Source organism: Phodopus roborovskii, unplaced genomic scaffold (genome assembly GCF_943737965.1).
Source record: "Phodopus roborovskii unplaced genomic scaffold, PHOROB, whole genome shotgun sequence".
Taxonomy (NCBI): domain Eukaryota; kingdom Metazoa; phylum Chordata; class Mammalia; order Rodentia; family Cricetidae; genus Phodopus; species Phodopus roborovskii.
The window spans coordinates 552352-578935 of NW_026126724.1; the positions used below are offsets into that span (position 1 = coordinate 552352).

Here is a 26584-nt window from a genome sequence, read left to right on the forward strand (position 1 = left end):
TCTTCATGGAATGGAGGATTTTGGTTTACTTAATTATAGAAATATTCACATTATCTTGGGTATTAACAGGAATTGTCAATTCCAATACTTTAATTATGTAATTAGATGATCTGTGGCACCAAATTCCAGGTGTCATGGATGATATAATCATTGTTTTATATTACTAAATAATCAAATGATGAGTTTACGTAACATCATCCACTTCCCTATGGTGGATCCAATCCAGACTTGTGAATGAGCTATGGTTATTAATTTCAATATTTTTACTATATAAGTATTTTTTAGATATTCTATAATAAATGACTCCCACATCGTGGTTCCACATTCCACTGATCATGGATTATCTAATGTCCTATTTAATAATCAAATAACACCATAATCTGAGGATGAAATGGTGTGCCATACTCGACACAATTGACTCTCACGGAAGGAACATATGCAATTTCTTGTTTTCTTTTGTTGGAGCCTATAATCAATTATAGATGTTTTACACAATGTCTGACTGGAAATTTCTTGGTGTCCTTAGAGAAGGACAATCAATAATCTTGATAAAGTACTGATGTGATAATGAAATCAAATTGCTGGCTTTTGTGTAGACTGTGCAATGAAATCCACAGCCCCATAGCATCATCATTGTGTAAGCTTCAGAGCAGGAGGAATAGACCTGCCTATCTGTCATTGCTGCAGGTACAGGAAAGGAACATTTGCCCTGTGCTGACCTGGGCAATGGCCTTTTTCCTCTGATCCTCCGTGAGTGTAGGTTCCCTTGGTTGAGTGGAATCTCTGTGTCCACACTGGGCTGTGGTGGTGCACAATTTTTATTCAAGCACTTGAGAGGGAGAGGCGAGAAGCTCTATGTGCATTTGAGGCCAGCATGATTTTCAAAGATAGTTCTAGGGTAGGTCCCAAACATAAAGAGGTACTCTGCCTTGAAAACCAAAACAATAATCAAAGGAAAAAAACAAAAAACAAAACAAAGCAAACAAACCAAAAGGAAACAAATATCGGTGTTCAATATGAATGAGAAGGTTTCTTTTGGTATGTGTTGGGAACATCCAAGGGAAAAATGGAAAGTTTGATTATGGAATTTATGAATATTGCATTCCACATTCAGATTTGTCTTTATGTGTCACACAGTTTAGAAACCAATGGAAATACGTCAAGTTAATCTTCTTTCAGCAATACATGATCGCAGCTCTTTTAACTTTCCACACTTACTAGCTACCATAGTATATTTCAGGAATGTTGAGTTCCTGGGAACAAAAGGAATTTCTTATCTGTTCTTTTCTCAAGTGTGCATGGTGTTCAGTGGGTGGACAAGACAGTTTCCACATGTTGTGTCATTATAAATGTGGTTGGAAGCAGAAATTACATTATTCTTCCTTATTAATTTTTGTGTGGGCATCATGGGGCTGGTTTTCCATTAAACCACAAGGAGCCCTGAGAGTTTGGAGAAACACAGATAGAGATTACTCCCATTTTTAGAGAGAACTCTAAACAATAAGGCATCTCTGTTGGGAAAAATATCAGAACCTGGAGGGTCAAAAGTAAAAGAGAGCGAACATTCTTCTGAATCAATTTTGTGGGAGTTGTGAATTCTTTTTATTTAAGATCTAAACAAGTAGCATGATGGGTAGCTGGTCAAGATCTTAGTTTTCCTGGCTGAGTTTTCTCTGGTCTGTGTTCTTTGTTATGTCCCCCTTTTTCAACTCTGATTTTGTGAATTTGCATGTTCTCTCTCTGCTTTTTCAGTAGTTTGGATAAAGGTTTGTCTATCTTATTGATTTTTTGAAAAACCAACCCTTTGTTATATCGATTTTTTTTGCATCATTTCCCTGGTTTCTGTTTTATTGATTTCAGCCCTCAAATTTATTATTTTCTGGTGTCTACTCCTCCAGGGTGAGTTTGCTTCTTTTTGTTCTAAGGCTTTCATTTCTGATGTTAATTCTCTATTGTGACTATCCTCTGTTTTTTTCATATGGGCACATTGTGCAATGAACTTCTCTGGTACCACTGCTTTCAAGGTGTACCATTAGTTCAGGTATGTTGTGTCCTCATTCTTCTTGAATTTTAGGATGTCCTTAATTTCTTTATTTCTTCTTTGACCCAGGTATTGTGCAACTGAACATTGTTCAGTGTCCATGAGTTTGTAGGGGTTCTGCAATTTGTATTGTTGTTGTATTCCAATTTTAAAGCATGCTGGTCATATAAGATACAGGAAACTATTCCAATTCTCTTCCATCTGTTGAGGTTTGTTATGCCACCTACTATTTGGTCGATTTTAGAGAAGGTTTCATGTGGAGCAGAGAAGAAGTTATATTCTTTTGTGTTTGGATGGAATGTTCTATAGATGTGTGTTAAACCCAATTGAGATGAATCTTCTGTTAATTCTTTTGTTACTTTAAGTATGTGACTGGTGGTCCTACCAATTGGGGACAGTGGTGTGTTGAAGTCTCCTAAGTGTGTGAGGTTTTATGTGAAGTTTGAGTTTTAGTAGCATTTCTTTTATGAATGTGGTTGCCTTTGTATTTGGATCATAGTTGTTTAGAATTGAGACTTTGTGTTGATGGATTTTTCCTGTGATAAATACGGAATGACTGTTTCTTCTCTTTTGATTAACTTTGTTTGGAAGTCTAACTTGTTAGATTTTAGGATAGCCATACCTACTTGCTTCTTTGGTCCATTTGATTGGAAGATCTTTTTTTTTTTCCTTGAACTTAAATTTTTGAATCAGAGCATTTATTAAAAAAAATTATTAATTTACATGTCGATCCCAGTTCCCTCTCCCTCCCTCCCTTTTGCCCTGTCTCCCCTCTCACATGCACCCTAACCACCCTCCCCTCCTATCTCCTCACCCCAATTCAATATGTAGGGGCATGCCATCCAGTTGGGGTCATGTAGATCTGACAGGTCTTGTGAACTAGTGACTAGGGCTTCTCTCCTATCTTTAGGTTAAGGCAGTTATCCCTCCATGGGGGATATGTTAGCAAGGTTTTTTTTTTTTTGTGCATCAGGGATACATTCTGGCTCCCCTGTCTGAGGTCCCTTAGATGCTCAGTCCTTCTGGCTGAGACCCATATTCAGGGGGGCCCTGAGTCAATCCCATGCTGGCTTCCCAGCTATCAGTCTGGGGGCCCTATAGTTCCACCTTGTTCAGGTTAAGTTGTTTCTGGGTTTCTGCAGCTTGGCTTGTCCTCTCCATCTGCATCTGGGTTCTATATCTCGACTCAGTGTTTATGTATGGGTGGTTGCTCCTGTTTCCAACAGGCATTAGGTGAGGGCTCCATGGATAAGTTAGTTGTTGATCTCACTATCCGGGAAGAGCATTTATGGCAGCCTTTCCATGGAAGCTCAAATTGTTAGTTGGCAGGAGTCTTGTAGTTCTCTAGACTTATCTTTGTGTTCAACTTTATCTTCAAACCAATATTGGCTACCTCTTTTATGCTCTCTCTCTCTCTCTCTGTCTCTGTCTCTCTCTCTCTCTTTCTGTCTCTCTCCTGTCTTCTATTCCAACTGGGCTCAATCTGGAAGATCTTTTCTTATCCTGAGGTCATGTCTATCTTTGAAGCTTAGATGTATTTCTTATATGCAGCAGTGAGATGGATTCTGTCTTCATATCCACCCTCTTAACCTGTGCCTTTTTACAAGCAAGTTATGACCACTAATGTTGAGAGAGAGTAAGGACCATGGATTGTTAATGCTTGTTTGTTTTAGATTTGTTGTTGGCAATGGTATTGTGAATATATTTGACCTCGTTTATATGCATGGTTTCTGGTGTAGCGATACTACCTGTTGCCTACAACTTTGTGGATGTAGTTAACCTTCTTGGGTTGGAGTTTTCCTTCCAATACTTTCTGTATGGCTGGATGTGTAGATACATATTGTGAAAATCTGACTTTGTTATTAAATATATTGTGTTCTCCATCTATAGTGATTGAGAGTTTTGCTGGGAATAGTAGCTTGGGCTGGCATCCATGAACTCTTTTGTACTTGTAGAACATCTGTCCAGGACCTTCTCACCTTTAGGCTTTCCATGAAGTAATTTTCATAGGTCTGCCTTTAAAATGTTACCTGGAAATTTTCCTATACTGCTCTTAATGTAATTTCTTTATTGTATGTTAGATGTTTTGATTATTATATTCGAGGGGTCTTTTTTGTTGTTTGGCATGCTCATTGTACTTTCATGGGCATGCCCTTCAGATTGGGAAAGTTTTCCTCAATGATTTTGTTGAATATGTTTTTGTCACCTTTGAGCTGGGCTTCCTCACCTTCCTCTATACCTATTATTCTTAGGATTGGCCTTTTCACGGTGTCCAACATTTTCTGGATGTTTTGTGTTACAAATTTGTTGGATTTACAGTTTTCTTTGGTCAATGAATTTATTTCCTCTACTTTATCTTCTTTGCCTGAGATTCTGTCTTCCATCTCTTGAATTCTCTTGGTTGTGTGTGCATCTGGAGTTCCTGATAGTTTGCCCAGTTTTTCTATTTCCACCATTCCTTCGGTTTACGTTTTGTTTATTATTTCCATTTCTGTTTTGAAGTCTTGAACCATTTACTTCACTTGCTTAATTGTTTTTCTGGCTTTCTCTACTTTCTTCAAGATATTTGTTCATTTTTTTCATTTTTGTTTGTTTTTTCTTCCATTTCTTTAAGGTATTTTCTCACCTCTATTTTGAGGGTCTCTACCATATTTTATGGCAAGAATTTTTAATTTGTTCTATTCTACTTCATCTGCTTTGTTGTTTTCCAGTCTATTTTGTGTAGATTCCATAGATTCTGGTGCTGTTATTCTTATCATTCTGTTGTTAGGTGTTTTATTATATTGCCATCTTCCCATAGCTTCTTCCCCGGTGTGTTTTGGTGGGTCAGAAGATTGATGTCTGTAGCTCTTTGATGATCCAAGCTCTCTAGGAGGCCTCTCCACAGGCAGGGCCTGGCAATGGAGCTATAAGTTCAGATTCCAGCAGAAGACTGGTGATGCAAGTCAAAGATATTGAAGGCTGGGACACAGGATGCTCCTTACCTGGCATTTACCAAAACCCATCCAACTCAGTCCCTACCAAAGCCAATAGGTGCCTAAAGTTTTCTGGGTAGGCGACGAGGCTGGTGTGAAACTAAACAGATCTTTATTTGAAGTCATCATGGTGCCATTTCTTGCTGTTTATTTATTTGCTTGCCTGTTCTTCCAGCTGCATGGCCACTCGCAGGGCCTTGATGACCTCTCGCAGGGCTGAGAAGTGCTTAGCCTGCTGGGCCAGGGCAGACTCTGCTTTGTTCACGAAGGTCTCCAAATCATAGTCTGGCTGATCGGTCATCTCAGAGAGCTCAAGCCAGCCAGGTCCTTGCTGTATGATCTCCCTGAGCTCCTCAATGGCCCTCTCTTCCAGCTCCCTGATCTGAGTCATGGCTTCATTGAAGCTGGACATCTGGGAAGACAGCTCCTCCTCTTCCTTGCAATCGACTGCCAGTGAGGTCCCATTAGAGCTGGCTTCCATCTCTTCTGTTTCCATTTGAATTGGCTGCTCTCTACTGGGCCCACTTTGGGACTCAGCTTCTTGACTCTGTCTGCGTATCTCAGTGTGTTTAAAGTATATTCACAGGAGCTTATGCCTGGTGAGATCATGGCAATCATGCAAGTCCTGGAGTTCTCCCCAATGAATGAATCCCTTAGCACCTGTGTGAGCTTGCTCTCACAGAATGGGGTGTGAGCCTAGTTCTTTCCCAGTGCCCTGATGCACTCCTTTAAAGCTAGGAGAGACTTGTTAATCTCTGCACCCTCCTTGTGAGTCTGCTGGTCAGCACTGGAAGTGTCAGCCCCTCGTTGATTCCCTGCTGGATCCACCAAGGGGAATTTGCCATGTAATCTCCCTTTGGATCGAAGAAGAATCTGGAAGCAGGCATGGGAGCGGGAAGAATTGGAGTTGGCAAATGTCTGTCCAGACGTCCTCCAAGCACTGCCCATGTTGATCATCTTGATGACATCATCAGCACAGTTAACCAGGTACTCCTGCAGTCCCACAACCTGCACCTGCTGCTTACTGTCTTCTAGCACACGTAACTTGGCCTTCTTGTTGAGCAGATCAAACACCTTCCCATTATAGATCTCAAAGAATGTCACATACACTTCCAAGTTTAAGTTCCAATAGCGAGGTTGACTCTTCAGAAGGAAGACATCCCGGGAAGCCATTGCATAGATCCCTTTAGATGCATTGTGAGATTTACCGGACAGGTCTTGACCCATTGTATGAGTCTTCCCACTGCCAGTCTGCCCATAGGCAAAGCAGATTGCTTTCCCCCCTTCAAAAATCATATGTACCAGTGGTCTTGCTGTGAATCTGTAGACGACTTCATTTGAAGCTGTTTCATCACAGGCAAAATCGAAGCAGAATGCCTGCTTCTCCAGATACTTTGTCAAGTCCACTTTCAATTTGGGTTCATGCACAAGGAGGAAACATTTTCTGGGGACAGAAATCACATCGATTTTTTTCTTGTTCTTGTTTATTCAGTGGGTGCTTCCTAACAAACACACAGATCCTGTGCTCTTCAATAGGATCAGTCAGATTAAGTGGGTGACATTCCATAGTAATCCAGAATTCTTTAATCATCCGGGCAAATTCCAAGTTTGCAAAGCTGCTATCATATTCCTGAGCTGGCTTTATTCTTATTTCCAAGTTCTGGGCTCTCTTCCCGTTTGCTCTTCATTTTTTCCATTTCCTTCACAATACATGATTTCCTCTGAACTGAATTCCCAGGGTTTGCAGATATGTTTCGGTTGGGGTGGACTTGCTCTTCTGCCTCCTCGCTGACCATCAACAATGGTAATTCTGTCACTGCAGAACAGGAGGGCCTAGGAAGGCTAGCGACAACTGAGAACCACTTCCAAAAGTGTGTAGCCACAGGCAGCTCCACCTCCATCTCATTCTCCTGAGTGGCAAGTTGAACCTCTGGGATAGCAGGTATGCAAATGGACTGGCTTCAAAGACCTTCTTTTGGAGCTGGAGTTTTGGAATTGACTGATCTGCGTTTTTGCTTCGGGACTGCCAAATTTTCTGGCAGTGGCAGATTGTCCTTTGGGTATAAGGGAAGAAGCTGTAAAAGCTCTGGGTTTATTGCAGCCACATCATCAAAATCAATCTCTTTGCCCTTCGGGTTACCTCCTTCTTTCCATTCCACCAAAACACAGGATTTCTCTATGTTCACTGTGCTTATATTGGTACTGTGAATTAAGCCATTACTGTGTTGAATCTTGATGGAGAGAAGAGGAAACAATCGGGCAGGAAGCGACCCATTGACTCGGGGACAGTAGCAGGTAAAACAAACCCAAGAAACTTGAAAGAGACGTCTCTGCTAATACAGCGCAATCTAGAAACACCTTTTAAGTCAACTTCTACATACTTCAGGTGCACCCACTGAAAGCATGGCCACAAACTTCCAGAGACCTTTTCGTTAAGTACCTTTTAGAAGGTCAGCTCTTTGCATTATAATTTTATGTGTAATATCCATGTATTGTTAATTTTCTGCAGGTTGTAAAACACATCTCATGTAAGGGTAGCACTTCACTATTGAGCAGTGATGTACAGGAGTAGAATTTTTAACACAAAGGATTTAAAAATGCTTTGAAGATATTACGTCTCATAAAGTAGAATTTAACTGAGGTAGTACTGCCTCTAAACACACGAAGATATGTGTATGCTGACCAGTCATGTTAGAATTTTGAATCCTAGCTACACATTTGTTCACCATGATTTTCCAGACATTTGACTCCAAACCATTACACAGAAGCTACTCCTGTTTTACAACAACATCTAGTCCCTTACCCTTATCATAGAACTTCCCCATAACATGATGCTCAGGGAGATATTACAGGGTCACAAGCAACCTTAAATTTTATTATATCATATCATATAGTTGTAGTTTTCTTCTCCAGAAAAGCATAGTTCTACCAGTGTGGTAATTGGACACTAGATTTTAAAAAGTAAGCAAATGATATATGAGTGGCCTGATAATGCAAAGCGTTCACTTAGGTCCTCATGCAGGGATGAGAAACATTCTTAGAAGAGATAGTAACAACCAGGAGCCTAGGCCTTGAAAGCTTTTACTAAGGGCCTGGTGTATTGACAACAAAACAGAGAACCTTGTCAAAAAACACGATATTTGCATGAGAGAGCTGGTAATTGTATGCAACAAAACCTTTGTGGACAGGTTGCTTCAGATCTGTAGATATAAACTACATAGAGCTATGGTTCTCAGTCCCAAGGCTTATTCAGCAATGATAATGAGATACACTGTATTCCCTAGCATTGCATTGTTTTAGTGGTGTTCTCCTGAGTTTGTCCCACTGAATGGGACAAACTTTAAGAACAGTACTGGGAACACATTTCCTGTGTAATCCTCCCATCTCCCTAAGTAGCTAGACATGCTGTCTCCCGTCCCTACTGAAATTGTTCAATGTGTAAAATGGAGCTTCAACTTAAAAGCCATTTAAGAAGGATAGCATATATGAAATGCAAACTATGTCTAGGCAGGCTCCTCTTTGAGTATTTTCCAGAGATAGATACATGTTATGTTAGAAATATTTGTGTTTATGGATGGCCTCTGTGGGTGAAGTGATTTCTCCCTGGGAAGGCATATTAATTCTAGAACAGATGCATTTTCATCCTGTTAGAAGAATGTTTATGAGATAAGCTCTTATGTTGATTCAAGTAGCATTAGTTCCAGTCTGTTGCTCTCCAAAGCAATGGCCTTACTGTCTTCTGTACTATACCTTCAAAATTCTTAAATTACTGTAACACCTCAGAGATTTAAAATTTCCATTAGAGTCAAGTAGCCAACTATCCAGTGCAATCACAGGAAAAGGATTTGCATATGGAGCATTGCTTCTGCCTTCAGACCAGAATAAGGAAAATTTTTTACGTTGCAGGAGGATTCAGGGTAAGAAACCAGGTGCTGGAGTCACCACTATGAAAAATTACATGACTGTTGTAGGGGGAGTGATTTTGTAATTTCCCAGCATGTTTTAATCTATGTCATGTGTTTGAACACAGACCAGAGTATGTATTTGTACAGTTTGTGAAAGTTGTTCTGAGCCAATGAATATTGATTTTGCTAATAGGTAACTCTCTGTTTGCAGATATGTTCAGTCCTGCATGACAGTATAATGTCAGCTCATAGGTTTGGGAAGCAGGTCATTGACTGTAACTAAGTGTCAGGTTACAGAGCTTAACACAAAATAACAGCATATTGGCAGCATCAGTCTGTCTCTTCTTAATTACTGTTCTGATAATTTGTTTGTGATGTATCAAATTTCTGAAGATCAGATTACTAAGCTAAGTCACTATTTATCTACACCCATGGTTAAGTATAAGTCACTAGTTAGCCACAAACTAACCCATTAGTTAGCCACACATACTAGCACACTAGTTACCGACACACACCATGCCACTTGTTAGCCATATACTTAACTCACTAGTTAGCCACACAATGAAGTCACTAGTTAGACAAACACCTAAATCAATAGCCAGCCCCATACCTCAGTCACAAGTCCATAAAACAAATAAAGCAGTACTTAGCCACACACACTAAGACATTAGTTAGTCACATCCCTAAGTTACTATTCAGCTACATGCCTAAGCAGTAATTAACCACATTGACTAAGTCACTAGTTAGCCACAATGCTAGGTTACTAGTTAGACACAGTCACTATGTCTTTAGTTAGCCACACATAATATACCACTACTCACCCACCCATAAAAAGTCACTCTAGTCAGCCACATATCTAATTCACTAGCTAGCCACAAACCCCAAGACAATAGTCAGCCTCACACACTAAGATAGTAGTCTATGTATTTCTATGTATTTAGTCACCTACACATCTAAGTCACTAGTTAGCTACAAACACTGTCACTAGTTATCCACAAACAATAAATCAGTAGTTAGACACACACACTATGACACTAGTTAGACACATACTAAGTCTGTCTAAAAGACTAACACTAAGGTGGACCCAGGACTTGGGAATCAGGCCTTTAATCCCGGCAGCAGGGATTTGGAGATAGGAGTGGCATGGCTGGATAGGGAGAGGAAGATAAGTTAGAGGAGCAAGAAGAGCATGCCGTAAGATGATTTTGTTTGAGAAGTTAGTCTGAGGGATCGAAGTGATAGCAGTCAATCTGAAGAGGCAGTGTGAGGACAGGAACACATCCCTTGTCTGGGAATAGGTATAGGTAACAACTCTAGTAGCCACATGCTCTGAATCTGTGATCCTTCAGTTTTCACCTTCCCCTCCCTGTTAGATTATTGTGAGTTTTTATTATTAAGATCTATTAGAACTTGTGCTGGAAGTGATGTTCTCTATGTGGAAGTGTGATATTTCAAAGTCAATAGAGGTAAAAATTTTAAATTATTAAAATATGTTAACTTTGTTTTTTGAAAATTACATTGGTATCTTTTTAATGTTTTTAATTTGTAAAATTTTTTTATTACACTTATCAAACCAGTTATCTCCAACTTACTCCCACCCTCCTTCTTCCCCTCCCAACTTCCCGGGCCCCCAGCCACTCTCCTCTCCCATCCAACCAACACTATACATGTAGGTGGATGCCTTCCAGGAGGGGTCATCTAAATCCTTCAAGTCATTTTATGTAGACACTAAAATGTCTCTCCTGTCTCAAGGTTAATGGAATATCCCTCCATGGGGATTTCCCCCCAATGTCCTTTTTGCAACAGGGATACTTCCTGGCCCCACTCTCTGTAGACCCTTAGACTGCACAGGCCTTTTAGCTGAGACCCATATTCAGGGTTCTGTGTCAGTCCCATGTTGGATTCCCAGCTATAAGTCTGTTGCCCCATTAGCTCCTCCTTGTTCAAATCAGCCGTGTCTTTGGGTTTCTGCAATATGGTCTTGTCCTACCTCTCTGCATATGGATTCAATTTTGGCTCAGTGTTTAGTTGTCCAAGGTTGCTTCTGTTTCCATCAGCTACTAGATGAGGTCTCCATGATAGTGGATAAGTTAGTCATTGATCTCATTGACAGCGAAGGGAATTTATGGTAGCCTTTACACTGTTGCTCAAATTGTTAGTTGGGGTCATTCTTGTAGGGCTCTGTACATTTCTCTGGGTTTTGTTTCCTCTTCTAACCTATAATGGCTCCCTCTTTTATAGTCTCTTTCTTTCTTTTCTCTCCTCTGCTCTCCTCTCCTCTCTGCTCCTCTCCTCTCTTCGCCTCTATTCTCTTCTCTTCTCAAGTCTATTCCTCCCCTGACCAAATGTTCCAAGACCCACAATCTTTCCTATCCTCCCATTTTCCTTATGCTAGTTCCCTCTCCACTCACTACCCACCAATACCCATATGCACTGAGGAACTTGACCCTTCCTGCTTATGTGAGTGTCCTTAAATGTAACTCTTAGAATCCTCCTTCTATCCTAGTTTCTCTGGCAGTTTGATTTGTAGGGTGGTTATCCTTTGCAATATGTCTAAAATCCACATATGAGTAAATACATACCATGTTTCTCTTTCTGTGATTGGGATACATCATTCAGGATGGTTTCTTCAAGTTCCATCCACTTGTCTGTGAGTTTCAAGAATTCGTTGTTTCTGCCCACCCCCACAGAGTAGTGTTTCATTGTGTAAATGTGGCAAATGTTCTTTATTTATACTTCAGTTGAGGGACATCTAAATTGATTCCAGGTTCTTGGTATTATAAATAATATTGCTAGGAACATAGGTGAGCACAAGTCTTAGTTGCATGGATTGGGATCATTTGTGTATATACATAAGAGGGAGAATACTGGGTTCCGTGCTAGTCTGATTCCCATTATCCTGAGGAACTGCCATGCTAGTCTCCAAAATGGCTGTACAAGTTTGCAGTTCAACCTGAAGTGGAGGAGTGTACCCATTTCTGCACATCCTCTCAAGCATAAGTTGACATTGCTGTTTCTAATTTTAGCAATTCTGACAGGAGAATGATGGTATCTCAAAGTTGTTTTAGTTTGCATTTCCTTGATAGCTAAGGATGTCGAACACTTTCTTTTTTTTAATTATTTTTAAAATTTAATTTATATAACAAAGTCCATTTAAATGAAAACAAATATTTATAGAAAATATTTGAGAATTTGGGCCTTGTTCTTTCAAAACTACTTCATGCTGGTAAGGGGCACTGTCATGGGGGATTCAAAGAAGATTCCGAAATCCTGGCTGTAGTCTGTAAGGCTGATTTGTCCAACTGTTTTGAATGTAGGATCACCTGGTACTCTTTTTCAGGTGGTCTGGCTTGATCAAACCACATTAGTCTGGAAGTAATCCACATCTTTTCATTTTCTGTGGAAACAAAAATAGAAATCCTTTTCTGCAGTAACTTGAACTTAAATTTTGGATTCAAAGCATTTTTTTAAATTTAATTTATTATTTTACATGTTGATCCCTGTTCCCTCTGCCTCCCTCCCTCCCTCCATCCTTCCCTCCCTTCCTCCTTCCCTCCCTCCCCCCTTCCCTCCCTTTTACCCTCTCTGCCCTCTCACATGCACTCTAACTACCCTCCCTTCCCATCCTCCCCACACCAATTCCATATGTAGGGGAAGGCCATTCAGTTGGGGTCATGTAGACCTGACAGGTCATGTGAAGTAGGGACTAGGGCTTCTCTCCTGACTCTAGATTAAGGCAGTTATCCCTCCATGAGTGATGTGTTCACAAAGTCCTTTTGTGCACCAGGGATACACCCTGGCTCCACTGTCTGGGGTCCCTTAGACTGCTCAGTCCTTCTGGCTGAGACCCATATTCAGGGGGGCCTTTGTCAGTCCCATGCTGGCTTCCCAGATATCAGTCTAGTGGCCATTAGCTCCTCCTTGTTCAGGTAAGCTGTCTGTATGTGTTTCTTCTGCCTGGTCTTGTCCTCTTCATCTGCATCTGGGTTCTAGTTCGACTCAGTGTTTATGTAAGGGTATATTCTCCTATTTCCAACAGGCATTAGTTGAGGGCTCCATGGATAAGTTAATTGTTGATCTCAGTCTCTGGGAAGGACATTTATGATAACATTTCCATGGAAGCTCAAATTGTTAGTTGGGAGCAGTCTTGTAGTTCTCTAGACCTTTCTTTGTGTGTTGAACACTTTCTTAAATGTCTTTCATCATTTTTTAATTTCCTCTATGAAGAGTTCTCTATTCACTTCTGTGCCCCATTTTAATAGAGTTATGTGGTGTTTGTTGGCTAGTTTCTTGAGTTCTTTGTATATTTTGGAAATCAGCCCTTTGTTGGATATAGGATTGGTGAAAATCTTTTCCTAGTTGTGGGCTGTGGTTTGTTCTTGTCCATTGTTTCCTTTGCCTTACAGAAGCTTCTAAGTTTGAAGAGATCCCATTCATTAATTGTTGATCTCACTGTCTGTGCTCCTGGAGTTATGTCCAAGAAGCAGTCTCCTGTACCAAGTTGTTCAAGAGTACCTCCCATTTTCTTTTCTAAGTGTTTCAGTGGGGATGGATTTATTTTGAGGTCTTTCATCCTTTTGGACTTGAGTTTTGTGCATGGCGATAGACATAGGTCTAACTTCAGTCTTCTACACTCCATCATCTAGTTGTACCAGCACCATTTTGATGGCAGATGTCATTCTGAAAATATGCTTCCCATACTGGTTAATGAATAAAGCACTGTTGGCCAATAGGAAAGCTAGATAGGTGGGACTAGGAGATAAGGAGGAAAGAGGAAGTAGGAAGGAGGAGGCAAGATTGAGAGACTGGGGTGATGAGATGCCTGCCCTCTTCCCCGGTAAGAAGAGACCATGTGAAAATACATAGAGCAAGAGAAATGGGCTAATACTTAAGACAGAGCTATTCAATAAGAAACTAGTACCTGGCCAACAGCATTATATCAAATACAGAGTGTGTGTATATTAATTGGTGCTGGCACAGCAGCAGGACAAGACCAGTGGCGGGCGGAAAACCTTACCATTTTTTGAAGATGCTTTCCTCATCCCATTGTATACTTTTAGCTGTTTTGTCAAAAGTCAGGTGTTCGTATGTGTGTGTGTGTTAATATCAGGATTTTCTATTCGATTTCATTGAGCTACTTGTCTATTTTTGTGCTAATACCAGGCTGTTTTCAGGACTATAGCTCTGTGGTAGATCTTAAAGTCAGGGATAATGATCCCTCCTGAAGTTCCTTTATTATACAGGTTGTATTGGCTATTCTGGTTCTTTTGTTTTTCAATATAAAGTAGATTATTATCCTTTCAAGGTCAGTGAAAGTTTGTGCTGGGATTTTAATGGAGATTGCATTGATTTTTTTTTAAATTTAATCTTGTATCCTCATACTTTACTGAATGTATTTTTCAGCTGTAGGAGAACACTGGTAGAATTTTTTGGTTGCTTATGTAAACTATCATATCATCTGACATAGAGAAACTTTGAGTTCTTCCTTACAAATTTGCATCCCCTTGAACTCCTTTTCTTGTCTTATTTCTTTAGCTAGCCCTTCAATTACAATAATGAAGAGATATGGAGAGATAGGGCAGCCTAGTCTTTTTCCTGATTTTAGAGGAATCACCTTAAGCTTCTCTACATTCAGCTTGATATTTGCTATGGCTTTACTACATATTGCTTTTATTATGTTTACATACATTCATGTTATCCATGATCTCCCCAAGACCTTTAACGTGAAAGTATGTTGAATTTTGTCAAAGGATTTTTCTGCATCTAGGGAGATGATCATGTGACTTTTCATTTTCAGTTTGTTTATATAGTGGTATATTTGATATATTTTCATATGTGAAACCATCCCTGCAAGCCGGAAATGAAGCCTACTTGATCATAGTAGACGATGTCTCTGACATATACTTGGATTCAGTTTTCTCACATTTTCTTGAGTATTTTTGTATCAATGTGCATGAGGGATATTGGTCTGTAATTTTCTCTCTTATTTTTGTCTTTGTGTGGATGGGTATCACGGTGATTGTAGCCTCATAAAAAGAGTTTGGTAATGAACCTCTGTTTCTATTGTGTGGATCAATTTCAGGAGTATTAATATAGCTCTTCCATGAATTTTCGGTAGAATTCCTCACTGAAGAAGACATCTGGCTCTGGGATTTTTTATGTTGGAAGGCTTTTCATTATTACTCCTACTTTGTTAGTTGTTATAGGTCAATTTAAGTTGCTTGTCTATTCTTGATTTAATTTTGGAAAGTAATAGCTATCCAGAAATTTGTCCATATCCTTTGAATTTTCAAATCTTGTGGAGTATAGGTTTTCAAAATATCACCTTAAAATTGTCTAGATTTCCTCAGTGTCTACTGTTATGTACTATGTTTTGTTTCTGATTTTGTTAATTTTCATGTTCTCCCTATGCTTTTTGGTTAGTTTGGATAAAGGTTTCTCTAAATTGTTAATTTTCTTGAAAAACCAACTCTTTGTATCATTGATTTTTTTTTTTGTATTGTTTTCCTGTTTCCTACTTTATTGTTTTTTAGAGACCCCCATTTATTTTTTGGCTCTGCTGCCTGTCCCACAAGTATATCTTGTGGAATAGGTTGATCTTGAACTCACAGATCCTCCTGAGCAACAGCATTAAATGCATTTGCCACCACCACCCAGCTATTTGTACCTTTTTAAATGTCTTCTTTAAAAATATTACTGTTTTTATCTCTATTTTGCTGCACTCCTATGTTTCTTAGATTTTACTTATTTCATTCCTTTTCTCAAGTGAGGCTGATTATTGATTTCTGTGTAGAGCAAAGTGTCTTCTAACTTTGGCTTGTCTTATGCTATGTAATTGAGAATTGTTTTGAACTCCTAATCCTGCTTCTCCTGTACAGTGCTGGGAAGAAAATCCTACACTTCGTTCCAGTTGGACCCTTGCCTGGTCAGGGAGAAGGAAATAGACCAGAAAATGAGTGAACTCCCAAGATCTCTGATTATTGTGGGGTCTTATAAATAAAGAGTGATTTGTGCAATGATTTAGTTCATGTCCTACTTGGATACTGGTGGAGTCACAGTGCAGAAAGGGAGAGGCAGGATGGAAGCTGAGATTTCCTCCTTCAACAGTAGTTGAGGTGAGCAATGTGGAATTAGATAATCATTCCTAGAAAATCCATCATTATCTCGGTGTGCAGTTTCTTGGAATCCACAGATGAGGGCTATCATGACTTTGGCTAGAGGGGAGACCTTATCATGTATACAAATTGCTATAATTACAGCATTTAGCCAAAACCGGTCTGGGTGAACTCTTGTGGACTATGTAATAGGACTATTTTTTTGTTTGTTTGTTTGTTTGTTTGGATGTACAGTCTGAGAGAAAAGGTTTGAGGAATCCTTGGTGTGTTCTAATTCAAACCCCTAGTTTCTGGAGCACATGGCCAGGAAGCTACTTTCAGCTTTTCAAAAAAAATTTTTTTTAGATCATAACTACATCTTATCCACATACACTTTTCTGCCAACAAGCTCTGCCATGGTTACTCAGTGTTCTCTAATTCACAGCCTGCTTTTCTTAAACAGGAGTTTCACATTAAAAACAGTCAATATTGGAAGGTGTCATACATTTGGCTGCAGTATTTCCCAGCTATGAGGTCAATGGTTACTGGCAAGTAACAATGAGTGTGTAACAAAATGTGCACACAAATTACACTGTGATTTTCATAATAAGCAGCTTGACTTCCAGGACAGTAGAAGAATGTATACTAAAACACAAACTTTCTGGACTTAGCCGCTATCTGCTGGGTGGGTAGTGCAGAGCTACAAGGACTATGCAATCTGAGTCATTGATTTCTGATTCCTTTTTAGTGCACTGCAAAATTTTTGGTCCTACTAGGTGGTCTCAGCCCATGCTGGGCTCTGAGAAGGCTTCTTTCCATGACTCTCTTCTCCTTATGCTCTATCGAGTTGTAAGGAAGAACACAGGGTTTTCAAAAAGGTCTGTTCAGATGTCATTTCTGCAAAATTTGTATGGACCATGAGACATACTGGGGTTCTTTTGGTCCATGTGGTAACCTGGGCAGTAACCCTTGTCCTCTGAATCTTCCTCTTCATGTGTTTCTTGGTTTGGGGGAGACTCTGCAGCCCTGGCATTGGAGGGTGTGTTGCTTATTATATAACTGTTCAGTGTGCACATGCATGCAGTGCTGTTGGTGTGCTGTGTGGGCTGACGCTGGATAATTGAAGGACTGATTTCTTGAAGTTCTGAATATTCCATTCCACTTTCAGGTTTGCCTTATATTTTAAAAAGTAGTAAAAAATGGTGATGCAGATGTCTCTCAGCAATACAAGATTATAATGTTTTTAACTGTCTGCTACTAAGAGTTACAATACTGTGTTAACTGATGTTTAATTCCGGTGTACAAAATGAGTCTCTATTCTGCAGAGATATCTCAGGTGTGTATGGTTTGGGGTAGAGAGTTCGGTCAGGGTATTCACCTTGGGCCATAAACCACTTGGCAGGATGTTGATTTAAATTATTCTTCCATGTTGTTTGTGGAGTGTGCATCAGTGCGGCTGGGTTTACCTGAAACCATAAAGGGGTATAAAGGTCTATAGAGCCATAGCAGAAGTTCAGCTCCTTTTGCATGGAGAGCTCTAGAACAGGGACATCCTGTCTTTGGAATAGATATCCATAGCTACAGGGTCAAAAGTGTTGAAGAGTCACTTTTAGTTGATTTAATTGGAGTGTTGAAGTCTGTGTTTATTTAATCTCTGTACACATGGATTCATAGGATTTGGATAACATTGGTCAAGATCACACTTTTCCTGGCTATGTTTCTTTTGTACTTTATATTAATACTTGATATTTTTTGACTTTGCTCTTGGGTTATTCTCTCTATCTTATTCTTTTACAAATATTATACATATTTTGATAGTTGTTGCTTTGTGGTAAGTATAAAAGTCATATTATGTCAGTTTGTGTACTGTGTTTTCATAATTCCATTGAGAATTCTGAGTATTTCCAAAAGAAAAATGTTACTGTGTCTTTGCAATCTGCATTTTGTTATTAATTGTTGTTCATTGTCATTGGATTGTATTCATTTCATGTTACAAACTTACCATGTATAGGATCTTAAATTCTGATACTTCATGTTCCAAAACCATTATTTAATTCTTTATTTAATTTGGTTTTATTGTTAATCTGTGGAAGAGTTTTGGTTCATCAGATAAAACATGTTTATCTTGACAAGAGACTCAGCACATCTTTTGGGGATGACCAGAGTTCAGATACTGACACTCAACTTCACATAATTATCTACATCCCATAACCTGTATACTTATACAAACTATTTTCTCTCAAACTCATACATACAAAATATAGCAATAAACTTGATAAAATGGTAAAGATTAGTACTATCAATATTATTGCCATAAATTCTAGTCTTGTACACTACAGTTTAGGTTTGACACACTGCACTGGAAATTGTAAAGCTAATTCTAGTTTTTCTTAATAATCAAAATGTGGATTCAGATATGCAATTAATGACAAAAGATCACAGAAGCAAAGCAACCAAGCCCCAGCTCTTATTTCTACTGAAGTACTCATACCAAAGGGGTGGGCAATTCTGATACTAGGAGTCTTCCCTCAGAAAACAATGAGCTTTTTTTCTTCTTCCTCCTTATATTTCTTTCTCCTCCTAGCTATATCTACCTCCCAATTTCATGGATAAAGGAATGAGTCACTACTTGTCTCTCTCTTTTAGACTGGATCAATGTGGTATAACCTGGTTTGGCCATGAAATTACAGACATGCTCCTGATTATGTCTCCCAAGTGCTAGGATTAAAGGTGTGCTCCATCATGGCCTGTCCTCTATGGCTAACCACTGCATAGCTTCACATACTATTCTTATATCAAGTTTGCTTTTTGTTTATATATGTTTATGGTTGAAGAAGAGAATCGTTTCAGTCTCAATTGTGTAATGGTCATTGCAAGCTCTGCACATTGCGTGGAGAGAGAAAGAGAGTTTGAAATTCTCCTCTGCAGGAACAGAGCTGGTTCATCTACTGATGACATGGGAAAGTGACATCTAAATTTATGCAGTGGTGGCTTTTGCCTTTGGTTCCAGCACTCAGGAAGTAGATTCAAGTGGCTCTCTCTGATTTAGAAGTCCGCCTGGCCTACAGAGTAAGTTCCAGGACAGTAGGGCCACTAAGGGAAACTCTGTCTCAAAAAATCAAAATAAATAAATAAATAAATAAATAAATAAATAAATATTAGGCAGTTAATGAAAAAATCTATTAGAAAACAACAATAAGATTAATATTAATAATTAGGATGAAATTTACCAGCGCAGTTTACTAAGCAAGGAATAGGATGGTAGGAGCCACACAGGGAAATTCTGTCAAAAAAACCCAAAAACAAAATAAATTCCTATTTGTGCAGATCTCTGAAATGTCTAGGTCTGGAGTAAAAGCCAGGGCCAAAGGAGGTGCTGGTCTTGGTGTGTCTTTAAGAACACTCTAACCCTTGAGGAAGAGCTCTTGTCAATCAAGCCTCACTAGCTAATGAAGTACACTGAGCTGTGATGTAGAGGAGTGGAATTGTTGATATAAAGGATTTACCAATTCTTGCAATATAGTGAGTCACAAAAAAATATTTACCTGAGATTGTGCTGCCCAAATTAAAAAAAAAAAAAAAAACAAACAAATGAGTTTTGTGCTAAACAGGCATGTTATAGAATAGGATATAAAATACAAATTTGTTCCCCAGGATTACCCAGACATTTGGCTTCAAACCATGGCAATGGAGAAACCAATGGTTTACAAACCCCCAAGGTCCACATCCATAACTTTGAGTAAGGCTGTTACAAGTTGTACAAGGTTTCATTATTGGGTTACAAAGAGCATTATGCCTGATGTGCCATAAACATCCATTTTCTTCTAGAGAAAATCATAGCTCTGTCATATGGGCAAGATGATCCCAGGTTACAACAGTTTGAAAGAAAACAGTGATGTGTTGAGAGCTGGACAAAGCAAGGAAGAATTTCTGGTTAGGTCTTCATTCATGAGGAATGAACATCTCCTTCTGAAACCGAGAGCCAATAGCACCCAGGGTTTCTAGGCTTTTAGGATTTTTCCATCAGGTCCTGCGCTATCGAAAATGACGTAGAACTCCTCTTTAAAACAAGGAAAATGCTTGGGAGAAAATGCAATTGTCTGGCACCAGTTTCTTTGTGGAGGGGTTGCTCCAGATCCTGAGAACACAACTCTTCCCACCACATGGATCTGTGGTTATTAGGTCCATGGCTACTGTGGGCTTAGTTGGTAATGTTTTTGGAAATCCCTGTGTTCCCCTAGTACTTCACTTTTTGAGTATTCTTCTCCTGAGTTTGTGCTATTGATTGGTAACTCCTATTGACGTCCTAGAGTCTCCCATTTCCTTCCATTTCCCCATGAAGAAGCTATTCCTCATAAGAAACGTACATAGAATATGGCTTAAGCAATAAATCCCTATTCCAGCTTTCAACATTTCTTTGTTCTGCCTTCCCTTCTTTTATCATCTTCTGACACTTCTCCCTCAGGTCCTGCCAGTAAAATGTGACCTGCTGTCTCACATTACTCCTGTACTATGAAATAATTATGGTGCTATCTTTTCTGTTTAAAGCTTATAATGCCTTATTGGCCCAACTTGCAGTATTCTTTCACCATTAAATTCCTAAAAAGAAAAAAAGGAAAAACAATAAAAAACCAACAGTAACAACAAATTAACATCTGTTGTAGGTTCTCTCCTGTTTAAACATTAGCCAGAAATGAATGCAATTTGTCATTACAGACATATTTCTTTATTAATTTCTTAAGTCTGTGCACAATGTCCTTATGTCCTCTTGATTACCCCTTCTTTAATTAAGTGACTGTGTGTCCTCAGTGGGTTTTTTGGAACCAAGCTTCTTAAAAACTTTATTTGTGAATACCAATTATTTTTTGGATATATTTAATAAATATAGCTCATTAATTCGTAACATTGCTCATTAAATGAATATATAATTTTCTGAATGACAGCAGACTATTAACCCCATTTGCACAGAGATCTAGACAATACAGTGTCTCTCTTTGAAACAAATATCAGTAAATGGAGGGTCAGATGCAGAACAGTTGAGGCGTCCTTTTGAGTTAATTTTGTTAGACTCTGCGTATTTAAGTACTGAACACATGGAATCATGGGTAGATGAGTAACACTGCACAAGATCTCAGCTTAGCTGGATGAGTTTCTCTTGGTTTTTTGACAAAAAGTTGATGGAATATAACTCTTATTGTTCTTTTCTTTTTCTTTTTCTCCCCGTAGTTCTTTCCCTAATATTGTATAACTCTCAATCACTGCATGGTTGTTGTAGGTATAGAAGCCATGCTGTGTCAATATATATATATATATATATATATATATATATATATATGTATGTATATATATATATATATATATATATATATATATATATATATATATATATATACATATACTATGTTTTTCACAATCCTATTGGGATTCTAACTGGTTCCCATTTGCATGAATCTTTGTAATCAGATAACATTTTAGAAAGGGTGTCAGGAATTTAGTTTGCAGTATATTTGACTCATGTTGCAAATTTATCTTATTCAGAATAGGCATACTAATGCATCATGTCCTCAATGATTATTGCTTAATTTTTTATTTATGTACTCTCTTTTATTCTGGTTGTTTTTCAATCTGGAAATCACATTTACTGTTTTACCTAAAAAGTACAATGAGTCTTAGAAGTTGAGTCATCACATATTCTACTTGGGGATGACCTGAGTTCAGATCCCAAAACCTAAAATTCTAGGCTCAATACAACCTCACCTCCAGATGCAGGGTATCTGACAATCTGTGGTATGTAATAAATACACATGAGAAACATCTCTCACACACAATCTGAATAGATAAAAGCTGGGAATGAATTTGTGTTCAAAATCCCTGTTACAGAAACAACAATGAGAGCAAAATCAGTCACTTTGAGTGCATGATTCTAATAAAACTTGTTTCTATTTTAATTTTATTAAAAATTTAGTTTTCATTTAACATACCAACCCCTATCTCCCTATCTTCTTCCCCAACCTCTCTCCCTTCCCTTCAACTTTTAATAGTAAGGGAGGGTAAGGCCCTAATTCAGGACTCAACAAAATCCGGCATACAAAGCTGAGGAAAGAGCAAGCCACTATATCTTTTATCTAGACTGAGCAAGGTATCCAACTATAGCATGTGGGCTCCAAAACCACTGTTCAAGCAACTAGGATGGGTCCAGGTTTCACTGCCAGGTCCCCCCTAACAGATCAAGTCATCTACGTGTCAACCACATTCAGAGGGTCCAGTTTGTTGCTTTGAAGGTCTCTGAGCTGTCAGTAGATGTGGTGTGGCTTTGTTGGAGAGGGCTTTTCCCTGTTAGAGGAAGCACATCACTTTAGGGTTAGGCAGAGATTTTTCTTATTCCCAGCATGCTGCCCTGTGTGTCAGACAACTCCCTGTTGCCCCTGAGTCATGCTGTAAGGACTCTAACCTCGAGGGCTGCAGCATCCTCAATTCTGACATGCCCCTGCCATAACAGAAACTCTGAAATTTTAAGTGTCACACTTCAATTAAATGTTTTCCTTGTAAGTGTTGCCCTGGTCCTGCTGTGTCTTTACACAGCAATGAAAACCTAAAAAACACAGATGTTGGTTCTAGGGCCTGGGTTATTTCTATGATAGCTCTTTCTCAGGGCTATATGCTAAATAAACGGCAAAGAAATGGTACATGTGGACCTCTTATTCTAATGTGACTGGGTGAGTCCATTAAAATGTCCATGTATAAAATATATGAGGGAAGCACCAAGAATTATATGACTATATTGTCAATTAAGTTTACATTTAAGATCTCTGCGGGTACACTCTGAGTTCCTACGGGCAAGATCCTTGACCCCCAAATCCGGGCCTCTGCTAAAGAAAGAGGCCTCAGCTGGAGAGTTCCAGTTTCCAGTGAGATCAGACTATCCTGCAAAACCTGCCCAAGTTTCAGCTCAGCCTTTGTCCTCTTCCGCCAGCTATTGGCCAGAGGTGAGTCTGGGCCAAATCGGAGCTGCCTGTCCCCTACAACCTCTCCCCCCCCTGCACAAACTCCCTGGGTTGGCCCTGATCCTGCTGATCCTGTCTCCTGTCCCCATCGAGAACACCCTTGGAGATCTGATACACCCCCACTCATCACCACCATGAGCCTGCCCACCCTACCCTTTGGCCTACTCTACCCATGGTCCTGGTGCTCTGGTTGAGCACTTGGACAGAGGGTGGAGTCAACAGTCCACCCCTACTTCAGAGACTTCTTGGAGCAACTCTGAACAAAGGAGACCTGCCTATCCACATGGGACCACCAATAATTTCCACCTGCTTGGTCTGTGACCCCACCTCCACTCCTCTGCTTTAGTCCCGGGCCCCCAACCCAGAGATATGCCTATCTCTGCAGCACCACTGTGAGTTCCTGCTGGCATCTTCTAGTGGATCATCATCCTTAAACCCATCCCTGGGTCCCTGTGTGCAGAGACACCTCCTAGAGAGCTTGGACCACACAGAGCTACAGATATTGAATCACTGACACACATAAGCCCACTGGGGAAGTACCATAGAGAGAAAGGGAGACCCTACCAACACCTATTGGAAGAAGCTATGGGAAGAAGGCAATACAAGAAAACACCTAACAACAGAAAGAAAAGCATGACACCACCAGAATCTAGGGAATCTACACCAACTAGAACGTAACACAACAACAAAGCAGAGGAAGCAGAAGCATACGACTTAAAAATCACCATCATAAAAATGATAGAGGCCATCAAAGAAGATGTCAGAAATTCCCTTAAAGAAATGGAGGAAAAAACAAATGAAAAAGTGGAAGAGATGAACAAATTCTTTAAAGAAAGTACAGAAAGCCAAGAAAAAACAATTAAGCAGGTGAAGGAAACAGTTCAAGACTTGAAAACTGAAATAGAGAAAATAAAGGCAACACAAACCTAAGGAATGCTGGAAATAGAAAAACTGGACAAAAAGTCGGGGACTACAGACACATGCATAACCAACAGAATTCAAGAGATGGAAGAAAGTATCTCAGGTGCAGAAGATAAACTAGAAGAAATAGATTCATCGACCAAAGGAAATCATAAATCCAACAAATCCTTAACACAAAACATCGAGGAAATGTGGGACACCATGAAAAGGCCAAACCTAAGAATAATAGGCATAGAGAAAGGTGAGGAAGCCCAGCTCAAAGTGCCGAAAACATATTCAAGAAAATCATTGAGGATAACTTTCCAAGTCTGAAGAAGGACATGAAGTACAAGAAGCATACTGAACCCCAAATAGGCTGGACCATAGAAAAAAGACCCCTCCACATATAATAATCAAAACATCTAGCATACAGAATTAAAAAAGAATATTAAGAGAAGCGAAAGAAAAAGGACAGGTAACATATAAAGGCAGACCTATCAAAATTACATATGACTTCTACATAGAAACCCTCAAGGCCAGAAGGTCCTGGATAGATGTTCTAAAACTATTAAGAGAACATGGATGCCAGCCTAGGCTACTATATCCAGCAAAACGCTCAATCACTATAGATGGAGAAAACAAGATATTTAATGACAAAATCAGATTTTCCCAATATGTATCTACAAATCCAGCCCTACATAAAGTATTGGTAGGAAAACTCCAACCCAAGGAAGGTAACTACACCCACAAAATGTAGGCAACAGATAATCCAACTACACCAGAAACCAAGTGTAAAGCAGAACTAATATATTCACAATACCACTGCCAACAACAAACCTAAACCCAACAAGCATCAACAATCAATGGTCCTTACTCACCCTCAACATTAATGGTCTTAAATCACCTACAAAAAGACATAGGCTAACAGAATGGATACAAAGAAAGAATCCATCCTTCTGCTGCAAACAAGAAACACATCTAAACTTCACAGATAGACATTACCTCAGGGTAAAGGGTTGGGAAAAGATTTTCCAATCAAATTGTAGGCCAATGGAATCAAATCAAATCAAAAAAATCCTGATATTAATCCACGCACCTAAGAACACCTGATTTTCGAGAAAACAGCTAAAATTATACAATGGGGTGAGGACAGCATCTTCAACAAATGATGCTGTCACAGTTGGATGAGGGTGTGTAGAAGACTGCAGATAGACCCATGTCTGTCAACATGCACAAAACTCAAGTCCAAATGGATCAAAGACCTCAATATCAATCCAGCCACATTGAACTTCTTAGAAGAGAAAGTAGCAGGTAACCTTGAACAAATTGGTATAGGAGAATGCTTCCTGAACATAACTTCAGGGGCATAGACACTGAGAGGAACAATTAATAAATGGGACCTCTTCAAACTTAGAACCTTCTGTACGGCAAAGACACAATGGACAAGAGCAAATGGCAGCCCACAGACTGGGAAAAGATTTTCACCAATCCTATATCCAACAAAGGGCTGATCTCCAAAATATACAAAGAACTCAAGAAACGAGTCAACAAAACATCAAATAACCCTATTTAAAAATGGGGTACAGAACTGAAGAAAGAATTCTCAATACAGGAAATCAAAAAGGCTGAAAGACACTTAAGAAAGTGCTTCACATCCTTAGCTATCAGGGAAATGCAAATGAAAACAACTTTGAGATACCATCTTACTCCTGCCAGAATGGCTAAAATTAGAAACACCAATGATGACTCATGTTGAAGATGATATGGAGAAAGGGGAACACTCCTCCACTGCTGGTGGGAGTGCAAACTTGTACAGCCATTTTGGAGATCAGTATTGCGGTTCCTCAGGAAAATGGGAATTAGTTTACCACAGGACCAAAAATCCCCCTCTTAGGCATATACCCAAAGGATTCACATCCATGCAACAAAGACATCTGTTCAACTATGTTAATTGTAGCACTGTTTGTAATAACAAGAACCCGGAAGCAACCTAGATGCCCCTCAATTGAAGAGTGGTTAATGAAGATGTGGCACATCTACACAATGGAATACTACTCTGCAGAAAAAAAAAAATGATGGTATCTTGAAATGTGCAGACAAGTGGATGGCACTTGAAGAAACCATCCTGAATGAGGTAACCCAGTCACAAAAAGAGGAACACAGTATGTACTCACTCATATATGGATTTTAGACCTAGATCAAAGGATCACCAGCCTATAATTCCCATCACCAGAGGAACTAGGAAACAAGGTGTATTCTAAGAGATTTATATAAAGTCCCTCACAGAACTGGGAAGGGACAAGTCCCCCAGAGCTCAGGGAAAGTGGGGGGGGACAGCGAATTGAGAGAGAAGTAGGAGAAAACAAGGAGGAGGAAAGGAAATCATGTGAGACCAGGAAGATTGAGCCTGGTTAGGAATAGAAGACAGGAAAGAGAGAGACAGAGACAGAGAGAGGAGAGAGAGAGAGAGAACATAAAAGAGGGATCCAATATTGTTTTGAAGATAAAATAGAACATAAAGAAAGGTCTAGAGAACTACAAGACTGCTCCCAACAAACAATTTGAGCTTCCATGGAAAGGCCATTATAAATGCCCTTCTGGAAGAGTAAGATCAACAAATAACCTATCCTTGGAGCCCTCAACTAATGCCTGTTGGAAACAGGAT

At 39.4% G+C, this 26584-nt stretch overlaps 1 pseudogene; it reads right to left on the reverse strand.

Moving 5' to 3' along the window:
- Window positions 1-5128: 5128 nt before the first annotated feature.
- LOC127214515 (kinesin-like protein KIF2C) lies at window positions 5129-17544 on the reverse strand (annotated as a pseudogene).
- Between the last annotated feature and the right edge of the window lie 9040 nt (window positions 17545-26584).